This window comes from Gorilla gorilla, chromosome 19 (genome assembly GCF_029281585.2).
Source record: "Gorilla gorilla gorilla isolate KB3781 chromosome 19, NHGRI_mGorGor1-v2.1_pri, whole genome shotgun sequence".
NCBI classification, from domain to species: domain Eukaryota; kingdom Metazoa; phylum Chordata; class Mammalia; order Primates; family Hominidae; genus Gorilla; species Gorilla gorilla.
Genome location: NC_073243.2, coordinates 30,621,873 through 30,627,872, shown reverse-complemented (window position 1 = coordinate 30,627,872; position 6,000 = coordinate 30,621,873). Strand labels below are relative to the sequence as shown.

Sequence of the window (6,000 nt, the reverse complement as noted above, 5' to 3'; positions counted from 1 at the left end):
TGGGCTGCCTGCCTTATCCTGGTAAGTCCCTTAGCCTCGTCCTTGGGTGGAGTGCCACACAGTGATTCCCAGAAAAGCCAAAAATAATTAACTGAGGGCTTTATTTTCTTTAGCATTACTAGTTACCAAAGTAACTCGATGAATTCTCTTGCTGCTCACACGGTTAGACTGCTGCCTCATGGAAAGATGCCTTGAAGTTTGACTGATTTGAGTTTTAGTGTTAGCTCTGCCACTGAGTCACATTGTCTAGGTCAATTAACTTCTCGAACTTCAGTTTCTTCATCTGTACAATATAGACCCCTCTTACAGGGTTGGAAAGAGGTTGCATGGATGAGCAATGATGCATGTATGTAAAAATGTGGGCCAGCACCTGGAAGAAACAGTAAGGGCTGCTGTTTACGGAAATATTTGCTGAAGAGAGAGAGGGAAAGCCCAAACCATTTTCTTAGAGTGAGGAAGCAGGGAAGGAACACTAGATAATTCTGTCACAGGAGAAGCTCTGCTGGAGAGAAGAGAGGCTTGTCAGGAAAGGTGGGGGCTTGTCAACACCTAGGCAGGTGTTAAGGTTCCAGGCAGCCCTGATGTGCCTTAGAATCGGCCAAGTTCTTCGCAGCTGGAAGAGTTCCGAATCAGGCTTCACAGGAGAGGTCGGGAAATCACCAAGGCCTCTCCCTTGGGCTACTCTTCACCCCTTTCACGTCCCAAACCAAGGAGGTCTCCCGGAGGGCGGGGAGCCTCGGTTACTAAGCGTGAACGCGTCCATAGTAACCGCCGCCCGACGGGTTTCCCTCCTGGACTGACAGCTCCCGCCTCTCCTATAACTGGCCAGTCAGCTCCGGCGAGCCGGCCGGGGCGGCCGCTGAGTGGCCCTCAGGCGCTGCTATCGTCACAGATAGGAAAGGCGGGGCCAGGGCCAGACTGGTCTGGGCCCCAGTCGAGGGCTGCAGGTGGTAGGCTGCGACCCCTTCCTCCCACAGCCCCTTCCCGCCCCTCGCCGGGCATCCGCCGACAGGTGAGTGGTCTCGCTGACTCTAGCCTGCCTCTAGGACTACCCCAAAGGATCCCCCTTCGCCAACCAGGACTCCAACTTCTGGCCTCAGGATCGCGGGAGGTCGCGGACACCCTGCAATTCCTCCCCGCGATCTTCACTTTTCTTTCCAAATAAAAACCTTAAAAATCCACAGGCACCTCCCACCCAGACGTTGGTTTCCTCGTAATTTACCTTTCTGATGCTTTTCAAGGGTTTTCAAGGGATGCCCAGGGAAGGGGCATCCGAACCCCCGACACTGTGCTAATTCGTTTAATTTCTTAATTCTAATAATTACCCGTTAGCAGCGCTGTGCCTTTCCACTGCGGTGCTGGCCGCCCCGCACGCTGTTCCTCGTCCCCTCTGCTTCAATAGCCGAGCCTTCAGATCTGTAGCCACGGGGAGGAGAGTTCAATCACCTGGTCTTGTAGACAGAGCTCCTGAAATTCAGATCAAAGCTGTTCTCTCACCGCCCAAAGCCGTTTCTGTTTAGCTCTGGCTGCAAAGCTTTCGCTTGTGTTTGGGCAGTTTAGAGCAAACCCCTTTATGTTTTCTCCTGGATGTATATAGTATTGTAGAGAAATAAACATCCTGGAAATGGGTAAAAGTATTTGTTTGATTATTGTGAAAAAAATATACAGTTTTACTAACAGGCGAAAATGTTTTGAGGTAACTGACAAAATATTCTACTTTTTTCTTCTTTAAAATAAAATACTTCACACAATAAGTAGAGTGAACCCAGGGGTGAATCCATGTACCCAGTCCAAACTTAAACCAACAAAAAATCGATTACAGGCACAATTAAGGTCTGTTATGTAACCCTTGGAAATCCCATTCCCCTCTCTCCTTCCCTATCCCTATTAACCAACAGAATTTAGCATTTACTTATATTCTGCATATTTTTATACTTTTACTACTCATATGTTTATCCCAAACCAATGTATACTTTTTTTTTGAGACGGAGTCTCGCTCTTGTCGCCCAGGCTGGAGTGCAATGGCATAATCTCAGCTCACTGGAACCTCCGCCTCCCAGATTCAAGAGATTCTCCTGCCTCAGCCCCCTGAGTAGCTGGGATTACAGGTGCCTGCCACCACAACTGGCCAATTTTTTTTTTTTTTTTTTTTTTTTTTTGTATTTTTAGTAGAGACGGGGTTTCACCAAGTTGGCCAGGCTGGTCTCGAAGTCCTGACCTCGTGATCCTCCCAAAGTGCTGGGATTACAGGCATGAGCCACCGCGCCCTGCCTACTGTTACTTTTTAAGTTGATAGAATGGTTATGCTGTACGTGTTGCAGGTCATTCATTTGAACTGTTGTGTGGTGATTCTTGCATGAATTTACCACATATTATATATGCATCCTCCTGTTGATGGACTTTTAGTTTGCTCCCTTTAAAAATATTAGAAAGAAATTCTTGTACATTCTAATTGTAAACATATTTGAATTTCTCTAGGTACATACCAAGAAATTGAATTGCTGAGTCACAGGTAATTTGCCATTTCAACTTTACTGGACACTACCATGTAGCTCTCCAATGTGTAATAATTTATATACCATCGATGAATAGAGTTCCTTAACCAAACTTTTTTTTTTGAAGAGATGAAGTTTTCCTGTATTCTTATGTAATATATGCATAAAGAGAAATTAAACATTGATGTCTGATATGATTTCTTCTACTTCTGGTATTTGTTAGTGTATTGGCAGCACTGTTTTATTTCCGCTCCAATTTGGAACTGTAATTAAGTGGCTACAAAGGAACTGAAGAGGTTTGTATGTGAGCCCTTCAAGCCTATGCTTGCCCCTGATCTAAGGCAGGGTGTGGGGCAAGTCATGTAAACCTGTGTCTTCTGCAGAAAATGGTCTGTAGATTTTTGTACTTTAAAATATTTATGATCTTCAAGTCTTGCTTAAATATGCTAATAAAATGTTTACCCAATATGAAGCCAACTTTTGGATTGCAAATGGAGCTTTCCAGTTCTTAAAATCTCTGTGTGATTGATTCTATATTTAGTATGTTAATATTTATGGAAGACTATTGTAGCATTTTTTCAGTATGTAAATAACTGTTGACCGTAAATTAAGTGCACCTAGTCAAACATTGTATTTGACTTTGCAGCCCATGTCTCATTTCTTAAAATTCTGTTTGGGCACATGTCTTAGTTTTCTGCTGCTATAACAGAATACCAGAGACTGGGTGATTTATAAAGGCAGAGATTTATTGGGCTCACAGTTCTGGAGGCTAGGAAGTCCAAGATCCAGGGGCTACATCTGATAGGGGTCTTCTTGCTACATCATAATATGGCAGAAGGACAAGTGAATGAAAGAGACAGAGACGACGGGGGTGAATTTATTATTTTATCATGAGCCCACTTCTGTGATAACTAATCCACTCCCACAATAATGGCATTATTCCATTCATGAGGTCAGACCCCTTATAACATAATCACCTCTTAAAAGTCTCACCTCTTAATACTGCACAATGGTAATTAAATTTCAACTTGAGTTTTAGAGGGGAACATTCAAACCAAAACATCATGATTAAATGTATAATAAGCAGTTGCCTAATTTAGGGGATTTTTCCATAGCTATTTTCAGTCATTTCCAAAGAATTTGCTGTTTCTTTGCAAATATGAGATATTTATAGCATCAGTTAATGATCTTAGTATGTGCTGCACATGCCAGTCACAGTGGCTCATACCTGTAATCCCAACACTTTGGGAGGCCGAGGCTGGCAGATCACGAGGTCAGGAGATCGAGACCATCCTAGCTAACATGGTGAAACCCCGTCTCTACTAAATAATACAAAAACAAACAAAAAAAAATTAGCCAGGTGTGGTGGCAGGCAGCTGTAGTCCCAGCTACGTGGGAGGCTGAGGCAGGAGAATGGCGTGAACCCGGGAGGCGGAGCTTGCAGTGAGCCAAGATGGCGCCACTGCACTCCAGCCTGGGGGACAGAGGGAGACTCCGTGTCGAAAAAAAAAAAAAGAATTGACTGAGTTAGAATTTAGAGAGTAAGTTAATCATTGTGAAATGCGCACCACCAAAGTAAGCCATAGGCTTTTAAAAACTGAGGTATTTCTTCCTTAAAAGTTTGGTAGAATTCACCAGTGAACCCATTGGAGCTTGAAGTTTTCTTTGAGGAAAGTTTTTAAACTGTAGATTCAATTTTTAAAAAATACTACAAGGCTACTCAGGTTTTCTAACTCTTCTTTAATCAGTTTTGGTTATTTGTACCTTTCAAAAATTTTGTCCATTTCATCTATGTTGTCAAATTTCTTGCCATAAAGTTGTTAGTAATATTGCTTTATTCACTTTATATAATGTTTGCAGATCTGTAGGAATATTACCTCTCCCATTCCTGATATTAGTAATTTGTCTTCTCTTTTTAATTTTGATAAGCCTATCAAGTGGTTTATCAATTTTATTGATAGAGTTTCATTGTTTTTCTTTTCTATTTGTTTATTTTCTATTTCATTGATTTTTTTTCTCCTTTATTTTCTTCCTTCTACTTTGGGTTTACTTTTTTTTTTTTTCCTGCCTTTTAAGATGAAAGCACAGATCACTGATTTTATCTCATTCTTATTTACTAATGTAAGCACTTAAAGCTATAAATTTACCTCTAATAACTATTTTAGTTGCGTCTCACAAATTTTGTTATGCTGTTTTCATTTTCATTCAGTTAAGAATATTTTCTAATTTCCCATGTAATTATTGACTCATGATGTATGGAGTAAGGTGTTGTTTCATTTGCTACTATTTGGGGATTTTCCAAATATCTTTCTATTATTGTTTTCTAACTTAATTCTGATATGGTCAGTTAACATACTTTGTATAATTTTGATATTTTAAGTTTATTGAGACTTGTTTATGACTCACGATATGGTCTACATTGGTGAATGTTTTCTGTGTAGTTGGGGATAGTGCGTATCTCCTATTTTGGGTAGGGTGTTCTAAAGATGCAAATTAGGTCCAGTTAGTTGTAATGTTGTTCAAATATTCTATGTATTAACCAATATTTTGTTTACTTGCTCTATGATTTACTAACAGACAAATGTTGAAATATTGAAATATAATGTGGATTTGTCTATTTCTCATTTTAGTTCTGTCAGTTTTTGCTTTAGGTGTTGAAAGTTAGGTAAATGATTACATAAACATTTAATATTGTTATATCTCCTTGACTGATCCCTTTATCCTTATTTTTCTTTTTATCTCCGATAACATTTCTTGTTTAGAAGTCTACTTGATTTGATATTAATATAGCCACTTCTGTATTCTTTTGATTAGTGTTTAAACAGTCTATCTTTTCTCATACTTTTATTTATTTCTTTTTTCTTTTCTCACTCTGTCGCCCAGGCTGGAGTGCAGTGGCATGATCTCGGCTCACTGCAACCTCCGCCTCCCAGGTTCAAGCAATTCTCTGCCTCAGCCTCCTGAGTAGCTGGGATTACAGGCAACTTCCACCATGCCTAATTTTTGTATTTTTAGTAGAGTTGGGGTTTCACATCTTGGCCAGGCTGGTCTTGAACTTCTGACCTCGTGATCCACCAGCCTCAGCCTCCCAAAGTGCTGGGATTACAGGCGTGAGCCACCGTGCCCAGCCCATATTTTTATTTTTAACATATTTGTGTTTTATATTTAAAATGAGATTTTTCCTAGACAGCTTATAGTTCAATATTGCTATTTAAAAACAATTTCTAATAATCTGTGCCTTTTAATTGGATTGTTTAATTATCAGCATAGTTGGATTTGTATCATTTTTCTGTTTTTTCTTTGTCTTATTTTTGGTTCTCTTTTCTCTTGGAATAATTATGAGTCTTTTTTGTCTTCCATTTTTTTCCTTCATTATTGGTCAAAACTCTTGTTTTTTAGTCTTAGGTATTGCTCCAGCTCAGTGGTTCAAAAACATTTTTATCTCAGGACACCTTTACATTCTTAAAAATATTGAGGACCTCAAAGAGCTTTTACTTATGTGGAT

At 40.1% G+C, this 6,000-nt stretch overlaps 1 protein-coding gene across 3 annotated transcripts in view; it reads left to right on the top strand.

Moving 5' to 3' along the window:
- The first annotated feature begins 848 nt into the window (after positions 1–848).
- TEKT3 (tektin 3) overlaps positions 849–6,000 on the top strand; it is a 38,118-nt gene continuing 32,966 nt past the window's right edge. For 2 of the 3 annotated variants that reach the window (XM_019012938.4, XM_063700638.1), the window contains exons 1-2: positions 849–1,012; positions 2,479–2,512. The gene's annotated coding sequence lies outside the window, so the exon portion shown is untranslated. The remainder of the gene's footprint in view (positions 1,013–2,478; positions 2,513–6,000) is intronic. The other variant, XM_019012940.4, reaches the window with a different exon arrangement.